General features: G+C 44.5%; 1 long non-coding RNA gene across 1 annotated transcript in view; it reads right to left on the bottom strand.

Annotated features, from left to right (window-relative positions):
- LOC140364385 (uncharacterized) overlaps nt 1–3,041 on the bottom strand; it is a 3,483-nt gene extending 442 nt beyond the window's left edge. Inside the window, exon 1 of the long non-coding RNA XR_011927688.1 lies at nt 2,839–3,041. This is a non-coding gene — a long non-coding RNA (uncharacterized lncRNA). The remainder of the gene's footprint in view (nt 1–2,838) is intronic.
- Nucleotides 3,042–10,019: the final 6,978 nt, after the last annotated feature.

Below are 10,019 nucleotides of genomic sequence, written 5' to 3'. Positions count from 1 at the left end.
ATATTGCATTTGGATTCGCTCTACAACCTACAGGTATTAAAACGATCTTTACATCATTATAATGTTCCGTGGTAAGGCATTACACATATATAGATGTTTTATTGCTTGTGGAGGCCATGGTGCTCAATAACATTATAATAAGGCGTAGCAAATTAATATGTCTGTTTGCCGTAACCCGTAGTTTACCCGGTGTAAAACTAGCCGACTGAAATAAATGTATCAGCATTTTGTTAAGAAAACACCAAATTCTTTTATTTTTCAACTATTTCGCCGACTCACCGACCGGTCTTCCCTAAAGCTTTTCGGTCCTCCATGTGCGTCTGTAACCAAAGAAACCACCCAGGAGGGAACTCATACTATCATTAACAGATTAGGTTACCTCCTCAACTGGCCATAGTTCATGTCATTCTCTATCATGGTGTGGCTTGATTTAAATTGGACTTACGCAATGCATTCTGGGAGGGAAACACGCCCAGCAGCATCATCACAACAAACGTTGGCGGCGCCCGTGTCCCCCGCATGTTCCCCCCGCTCGCCTTTGCTATCAAAACAAAAGATGACGGTGGACAAAAGGTCGATTGAAATATCTTAAAATCGTGAGATTTAGTCTCCTGATCGGGTTGATCGAGACGTTTTCCGTCATTGACTGTTGAACCCTGACCCATGGACTGTTGAAGCTTGACCCATGGACAGTTGAAGCTTGACCCATGGACTGTTGAAGCTTGACCCCTGGACTGTTGAAGCTTGACCCCTGGACTGTTGAAGCCTCTGACCCCTGGACTGTTGAAGCCAGACCCCTGGACTGTTGAAGCCCGACCCCTGGACTGTTGAAGCCCGACCCCTGGACTGTTGAAGCCTCTGACCCCTGGACTGTTGAAGCCTCTGACCCCTGGACTGTTGAAGCCTCTGACCCCTGGACTGTTGAAGCCAGACCCCTGGACTGTTGAAGCCCGACCCCTGGACTGTTGAAGCCCGACCCCTGGACTGTTGAAGCCTCTGACCCCTGGACTGTTGAAGCCTCTGACCCCTGGACTGTTGAAGCCTCTGACCCCTGGACTGTTGAAGCCAGACCCCTGGACTGTTGAAGCCCGACCCCTGGACTGTTGAAGCCCGACCCCTGGACTGTTGAAGCTTGACCCCTGGACTGTTGAAGCTTGACCCCTGGACTGTTGAAGCCCGACCCCTGGACTGTTGAAGCTTGACCCCTGGACTGTTGAAGCTTGACCCCTGGACTGTTGAAGCCTCTGACCCCTGGACTGTTGAAGCCCGACCCCTGGACTGTTGAAGCTTGACCCCTGGACTGTTGAAGCCTCTGACCCCTGGACTGTTGAAGCCAGACCCCTGGACTGTTGAAGCCCGACCCCTGGACTGTTGAAGCCCGACCCCTGGACTGTTGAAGCCCGACCCCTGGACTGTTGAAGCTTGACCCCTGGACTGTTGAAGCTTGACCCCTGGACTGTTGAAGCCTCTGACCCCTGGACTGTTGAAGCCCGACCCCTGGACTGTTGAAGCCCGACCCCTGGACTGTTGAAGCTTGACCCCTGGACTGTTGAAGCTTGACCCCTGGACTGTTGAAGCTTGACCCCTGGACTGTTGAAGCCTCTGACCCCTGGACTGTTGAAGCCCGACCCCTGGACTGTTGAAGCCCGACCCCTGGACTGTTGAAGCTTGACCCCTGGACTGTTGAAGCTTGACCCCTGGACTGTTGAAGCTTGACCCCTGGACTGTTGAAGCCCGACCCCTGGTGGTCACTCAGAGTCAAAAAATGGCAAAATTTGGATCTTTTTTTTTGCCTTCAAAGTAAAAAAAATAAGAATTTACCGACCGACCCACTTGAAAAGTTTTGGGTCGAGTTACAGCAAACAGACAATTTATTTGGGGCCTAACACAATATCAGTTATTTACATACAAAAGGTTGACGACTTGAACCATGCCGAACTCATTTAACTCCATGGGCAATACACTTCACCAAATCGATGGTTGATTATCAAATGATTAAAAAGCTTAAATATTGATTCCACACAACATATACTTTTTATTTACTCAGAAACATACACTCTGCCTTTAAGTGTGACCGTCTGCACGCCGGCTTGTACTGTGAACCCCTGAACTCGACCCTTTACCTTTATACGGTTGTTCAAATCACTCTCGAACACCACAAAAGATACTAGAAGTAGAATAGGAGAGGACAGAGGACGGGCTGAGGAGCGAGGAACGAGGAGCGAGGCGGGCGTGAAAGAGGCATTTTTCTGTGGCTCTTTCCCATTTACAAGGAATCGAGGGGAACAGAAACGATAAGTGAGGCGCAACTGAAGATGTCAAGGAAATAGAAATAGAACATAAAAACCCTCAGATGAGAATATCCAGAGTTAAATCAATAATCAGTATTTTCTTCACCCTCTGCACCATTTGAATAATGTGGAGCTTTATAATATTTCACTGACGTCTAAGGGGCGCCATGCCAGTTTGTAATGTCATATCGTTAGCATAATAGATCACGTTTGATGGATCTTTAGAGAAATATTCACTGGAAACATTCACTGGATCTAAATTTATTGCATTGAAAAGATTTAGTCATCGTTTGTAAAGGTCAGAAAGACAAATTTCAAAATAAAATGAGGAGGAGTTTGTTTACGGGCAGAAAATGAGGAGAATTTACAATACAATAAATTATAGAAACAAGTATATTAGCATAGCATATTCTACTCACGCTATTTAGTGCTGTTTACTCAGAATTCCCAAATCTAGTGGCTCATCGGTCCTGCACTGAGCGCGAATGGGCATTTTTAATCAGTGAAATCTTGAAGGGATTTACTGACAACATTGCGAGCCACATACCTGTGTTTTACAATCACTACCTGGGACGTTTAAGTGGCTGTTTTCATGTTTGATTTTTCCACAAAGTGCTGTAATCTAGACCGAGAAAAACACATTAAAAAGACACGTTAAATGTAGTTGCACCTTGCCAAGGGAAATACGGTCAAATAAAATGCCTCACGCCGAGTTAAAGGCCCATTAAAGGTGAGACTTCTGACGCAAAAGAACAGACAAATACTGTCTAGATGAAAAACGTAACAACAATCTGTACAGTACATGTTTTGGGTCGACTAATGGTCTATAATTCAAGATATGCTCCCATGATTATCCCATTGAGTTAGTTCTACTGGATGTAGGTCAAATTAACGTTATCAGATCATAGCCACTTGACCCTATTACATTACCCTGTTATTTACACATTTAGATTGACTTTAATTATAAAAATTGTGCCTTCGAGTAGTTTAAAAGTGCATTGCATCCTTTTTATGCATTTTTCTTTTAATTGCAGCTGTGAAGGAGGGAAAATGCTCTCACAGTGTGAATGTTTATTTCAATGTCATTTTGAGTCGTAAAAAAATAAAAACAATATAATTCCAGACTGTGGACTGTACCACTACTACTACAACTCCTACTACTCCTACTACTCCTACTACTACAACTACTACTACTACTCCTACTACTCCTACTACTCCTACTACTACTACCACTACAACTACTACTACAACTCCTACTACTCCTACTACTCCTACCACTACAACTACTACTACAACTCCTACTACTCCTACTACTCCTACTACTACTACCACTACAACTACTACTACAACTCCTACTACTCCTACTACTACTCCTCCTCCTACTACTACTACTACTACTACTCCTACTACTACTACTACTACTACTACTACTACTACTACTGCTACTACTACTCCTACTACTACTACTACTACTGCTACTACTACTACTACTACTACTACTACTACTACTACTACTACTACAATTACTCCTCCTACTCCTCCTCCTCCTCCTCCTACTACCACTACAACTACTACTACTACTACAACTCCTACTACTCCTACTACTCCTACTACTACTACCACTACAACTACTACTACTACTACAACTCCTACTACTCCTACTACTACTCCTCCTCCTACTACTACTACTACTACTACTCCTACTACTACTACTACTACTACTACTACTACTACTACTACTGCTACTACTACTCCTACTGCTACTACTACTACTACTACTACTACTACTACTACTACTACTACTACTACAATTACTCCTCCTACTCCTCCTCCTCCTCCTCCTCCTCCTACTACCACTACAACTACTACTACTACTACAACTCCTACTACTCCTACTACTACTCCTCCTACTACTACTACTACTACTACTACTACTACTACTCCTACTACTACTACTACTACTACTACTACTACTACTACTACTGCTACTACTACTCCTACTACTACTACTACTACTACTACTACTACTACTGCTACTACTACTACTGCTACTACTACTCCTACTACTACTACTACTACTACTACTACTACTGCTACTACTACTACTACTAAACCAAAAGATATAAGTTGTTGATCGCTATGGCAATGATCTTGTAAAAAACAACCATTAACAATCAGTAGTTGTCCAGCAGTTGAAATAATAATAATAATAATAACTTTTATTTATATAGCGCTTTTCAGTGACCAAAAGACGCTGAACATATATAAAAAGGGGGGGGGGGGGGTATTTACAGACAGGGGGGGACAGCACGTACAATACACATTAATATACAGATAAAATGAACAAGACAGAAGAAGTAGAAAGAAAAAGATGGGGATGTAACAGGGGGTAGAAGAGTAGGCAATGGGTTGATCCGCAGCTCTTTGGTTGAGTCTTTTAACATTGTCTTTGGCAATCGTCAAAGAGATTCTAGTTCCTGCTGTTTTTTGGAGCCAGAAGATGTGTCCTTGTCGTCTCTACTCCAGTGTCCAGCCTCAAACCTCGTCTGCAGGACCAAGATGAGACCAGAGAACAGGATGTGGACTGCAGAGGAGATCTGGAATTGTCCTACAGTCCTACAGCTTCTTTAAAGGGCCAAAAGTGCTTATCACATCTGCTTTTCCACACTCAAATTTTTCCATTTCATTTCATGTTTCAAATGTTTCAAATTCAGCATCACCCTGTGGGCAGCGAGTTACAGAGAGTTAATCACTGACATGTTAACGTCTTCAAAAAATAATTGAGTATTTCATTAAAGTACTGATCTATATTTACAAATCTGCTGTTTGTGGCTCAAAGCGAATTCTAACTTTTATTTAAATATAATAACCAACAAAACAAAGTAAAACTAAAAGATGAGACTATAGGGTGTTTTTTTCTGTTCAGTTTGTGGCGTTATTTAAAGATGTATTGTTTTAAAATTAGCATTAGCATTAGCATTGTGACAAAAAAGACCACAGAAAATGAATACAGGGAAACAAAACCAGACTAAACCAAAAACAAACCAGGACGTTTTCTCTTTCTTTCTAAAATAACCGCTCTTTTCTTCAAGAGCTGAAAACAAAAAGGGTGAGTGTGACTAACTGAAAACCCGTTGGCTAACGCTAGCTTGTGACTGTAATATAAAAGGACTTGTTTGACAGCTCAAATCAACTAAGTCCGCTCTGTACGGTCGGATCGTGTGAAACTAAACTCAGATTGAGGTTAAATTTGAGTAACAGAGCTTCAAACAGAGCAGCGCCTCCAGTTAGCTCCAGTTAGCTTCAAATCCTCAAGCTTCATGTGAAAAGTGTCGGTCAGTAACATGACCCTATGTTTTCCAGGTTTCTCTGCTAAAGATGAAGACCAAAAATGGATCAGCAGATGGGATTCCCTCAGTCAATATTTGCAAGTATCGGGAATGTCACTTATTTTGGTATCATTCTGTCAAAAATGATTGAATGTGACGGCAGCGTATAAAATATAAGCTACACAACTGATGAAATTATGTTTATATTTGCTACAGTTTTGCCTCCGTCATCCTGGGATTATTTGTAGCAGGAGTAAATCTCGGAGGAGGAAGTTTGCACCCACACCTGCCGCGCCTGCGCTCACCTGGGAGTTAAAGGGGCGGGGCCACAGACAGGTGTAATGTAACAGTTGCACATTTTGCGAGTTCAAACCCGCTTTACACAAAGTCCCGTGTGTTTTCGGCCTCATTTGCTCGATAGCTTGAGTCGCTATAGAAACAACATCAGTGTGCGTCTCCGAACAAATCACCTGAGCCGGAGCCACTACTAGTACTATTAGTACTACTGTTAGTACTACTAGGACTTACCATAGACATAGACACACACAATGAACGCCTATGGGTCCTACTACTTCAAATAGTAGTGTTTTTTGTACCCATAATGGTGCTAGCGATACTACTACGCAGATAACTCCTATATTCAACTTTTGCAGTGTCCAAAATATTGTACACTGACTATTAATTCTCCTGTTACTGCACTATTACTGCTACTACAACAATACAACTGCACTACTACCTCTACTAGGTAGTACTACTGCTGTTTGTAGCATTGTTCTGGATTGCATACTCCTGATGCAATTATACTACTATTACCTTGTACTTCCACCTTCTACTTATCTATAATTGTTACTTCTTACTACTACAACTAATGCTACTACAACTACTACTACAACGGGGTAACCACAGGCTGAGAGGGCATTTCGGACATGTTTTGAAATGCCCTCTCAGCCTGTGGTTACCCCGCTTGGGCACTCAACAGAGTGAAGAGAACCAAGAAGCAGGACAAAAGGGAAACTGAACAGAGAAGGAAGGGTGTTTCTATCCCTTATGTGTCTGGCCTGTCGGAAAAACTGCAGAGAATTTTTAGACAACACGAAGTCCCTGTTTATTTTAAACCAGGAAACACTTTAAGACAAAAACTGGTTCACCCAAAGGACAAGTTGCCGACTCAAAAACAGAGCAATGTAGTTTATTCGATCCAATGCAGTGAAGAAAGTTGTAAAGAACGGTACATAGGTGAGACTAAACAGCCTCTACACAAGAGGCTTTATCAGCACAGAAGAAATACAAGTTCAGGACCTCAGAGCGCCGTGCATCTCCATCTTGAAGCCTCTAATCACTCGTTTGAAGACGGTGAGGTGATAATGCTGCTAATACATTAGAACCATAACCACTACTCCTACTACTACTACTACTACTACTACTACTACTACTACTACTGCTGCTGCAGCCCCCGATACCGAACCTTCCAAAACAACAGGGTCACTGGGTCAAACTATATATTTGTCATTCTGGTGAATCCTAAAATGGAAATACGCTATAGCTTTATCCAGTGCATTTGAGCAGAGTTATCAGGGCCCCACCACACAGGGGCCCAGGCAAATTATGCGCATATAAATAGAATTTTCAGTGCGTTTCACCTGTACTTTGCAGTCATTTGAGTTCCAATATGGAATGAGTGAACTTGGGCCCGATGACAATAGGCTGAGAAAAGTATTGTCCCCGGGTGAAGCGGGAATGTTGCCGCTATATCCACGTAATATGAATGAAAATATATTATGTGAGTCCATTGTACGTCTGTGGTAGTGATTTTCAATACGCCACTTCCTTCTGCGAATGCAAATGTGTCGTTTTAGTGTGATATCCAGGCTTCTGTGTGTGGACAATTAAAGGTTGTAAAAATGGAATAATGACCAAATCTGGACTAAACCAGGGCTAAATCTGGACTAAACCAGGAGTAAATCTGGTCTAAACCAGGACTAAATCTGGACTAAACCAGGACTAAATCTGGACTAAACCAGGGCTAAATCTGGACTAAACCGGGGCTAAATCAGGACTAAACCGGGGCTAAATCTGGACTAAACCAGGACTAAATCTGGACTATACCAGGACTAAATCTGGTCTAAACCAGGACTAAATCTGGTCTAAACCAGGACTAAATCTGGACTAAACCAGGGCTAAATCTGGACTAAACCAGGACTAAATCTGGACTAAACCAGGACTAAATCTGGACTAAACCAGGGCTGAATCTGGACTAAATCTGGACTAAACCAGGACTAAATCTGGACTAAATCTGGACTAAACCAGGACTAAATCTGGACTAAACCAGGACTAAATCTGGACTAAAACAGGACTAAATCTGAACTAAACCAGGACTAAATCTGGACTAAACCAGGACTAAATCTGGTCTAAACCAGGACTAAATCTGGACTAAACCAGGGCTGAATCTGGACTAAATCTGGACTAAACCAGGACTAAATCTGGACTAAACCAGGACTAAATCTGGACTAAACCAGGGCTAAATCTGGTCTAAACCAGGATTAAATCTGGCCTAAACCAGGGCTAAATCTGGACTAAACCAGGACTAAATCTGGACTAAACCAGGACTAAATCTGGACTAAACCAGGACTAAATCTGGACTAAACCAGGGCTAAATCTGGACTAAACCAGGACTAAATCTGGACTAAACCAGGACTAAATCTGGACTAAACCAGGACTAAATCTGGACTAAACCAGCAATGAAATGGGACCAACCCAAAACCAGAACAAGAAATAGATCAAAACTAAACCAGGATGATTAAACCAGTATTAAAGAACTAGAGAAGGTTGTAATACCAAGACTAAACCAGGTCTAAACTTTATCCTAGGACTAGCAACACTAATAAACAAAGATCCATCATTAAAGCTTGACTAAACCAGCTATTGTAAAGACCAATAAGGGCTAAACTAAGGATTAGAACCACACCAAGACTTAATAAAGAATGAGTCAGATCTAACCAGGTCTAAATCAAACTAAACTATGATTTAAACGAACCAACATTATGACTAGGACTGACCAGGATGAATGAAGGATCGGCTCGAGCAGTTCTAAACCAGGACTAAATGAAGATTACAGCAGGAATAGGGCTTCGACTATATCAGGACGAGGGATCAAGGCCAAACCAGGCCTAAAGGAGAATAAAACAAGATTCAGACGAAGAGGAGGGCAGAGAATAAGGGTCTAAACTAAGTCTAACCACATGGATTTAAGTTTGATTCAAACAAGAAACGAACCAGGACTAAACTAGTGTCAGAATCAAGACAAAACCAAGACAATTAAGATTTAGAACCAGGACTAATCCACCAAGAGGAGGACAGAACATAATGTGACTAAACACAAGGGATTAATCCGGACTAAACCTGGTCTGTTAAAGATTAGAACCAGCACTAAACTGGGACTAGAGAAAGAACCAGTCCTCTCGCAACAAAACCAGGACTAAACCAGGACTAAAAGGCTGGAAATTCTACCCTGTCACCATTGACACATGCAATACATCTGTCGACACTTCTCTGTCTAGTTTTCCCACAGAAATCCCAGAGCATTCCCAGAATTCCCTGCAGGAGCCCAGCTGTTTAAACATCCATCCGACACCATGAGCAAGGCGCCCCTGCCCCATGGTCCCTGCCCCATGTCCCTGCCCCATGTCCCTGCCCCATGGTCCCTGCCCCATGTCCCTGCCCCATGGTCCCTGCCCCATGTCTCTGCCCCATGTCCCTGCCCCATGTCCCTGCCCCATGTCCCTGCCCCATGTCCCTGCCCCATGGTCCCTGCCCCATGTCTCTGCCCCATGTCCCTGCCCCATGTCCCTGCCCCATGTCCCTGCCCCATGTCCCTGCCCCATGTCCCTGCCCCGTGGTCCCTGCCCCATGGTCCCGGCCCCATGTCCCTGCCCCATGGTCCCTGCCCCATGTCCCTGCCTCATGTCCCTGCCCCATGGTCCCTGCCCCATGTCTCTGCCCCATGTCCCTGCCCCATGGTCCCTGCCCCATGTCCCTGCCCCATGTCCCTGCCCCATGGTCCCTGCCCCATGTCCCTGCCCCATGTCCCTGCCCCGTGGTCCCTGCCCCATGGTCCCGGCCCCATGTCCCTGCCCCATGGTCCCTGCCCCATGTCCCTGCCTCATGTCCCTGCCCCATGGTCCCTGCCCCATGTCCCTGCCCCGTGTCCCTGCCCCATGTCCCTGCCCCATGGTCCCTGCCCCATGTCCCTGCCCCGTGGTCCCGGCCCCATGTCCCTGCCCCATGTCCCTGCCCCATGTCCCTGCCCCATGTCCCTGCCCCGTGTCCCTGCCCCATGTCCCTGCCCCATGGTCGCTGCCCCATGTCCCTGCCCCATGTCCCTGCCCCGTGTCCCTGCCCC

This window comes from Eucyclogobius newberryi, unplaced genomic scaffold (genome assembly GCF_026437365.1).
Source record: "Eucyclogobius newberryi isolate DKJ021-1_F unplaced genomic scaffold, fEucNew1.0.hap1 SCAF_1, whole genome shotgun sequence".
NCBI lineage: Eukaryota > Metazoa > Chordata > Actinopteri > Gobiiformes > Gobiidae > Eucyclogobius > Eucyclogobius newberryi.
The sequence above is the reverse complement of the archived record's forward strand: the minus strand, read 5'-3'. Positions and strand labels throughout refer to the sequence as shown.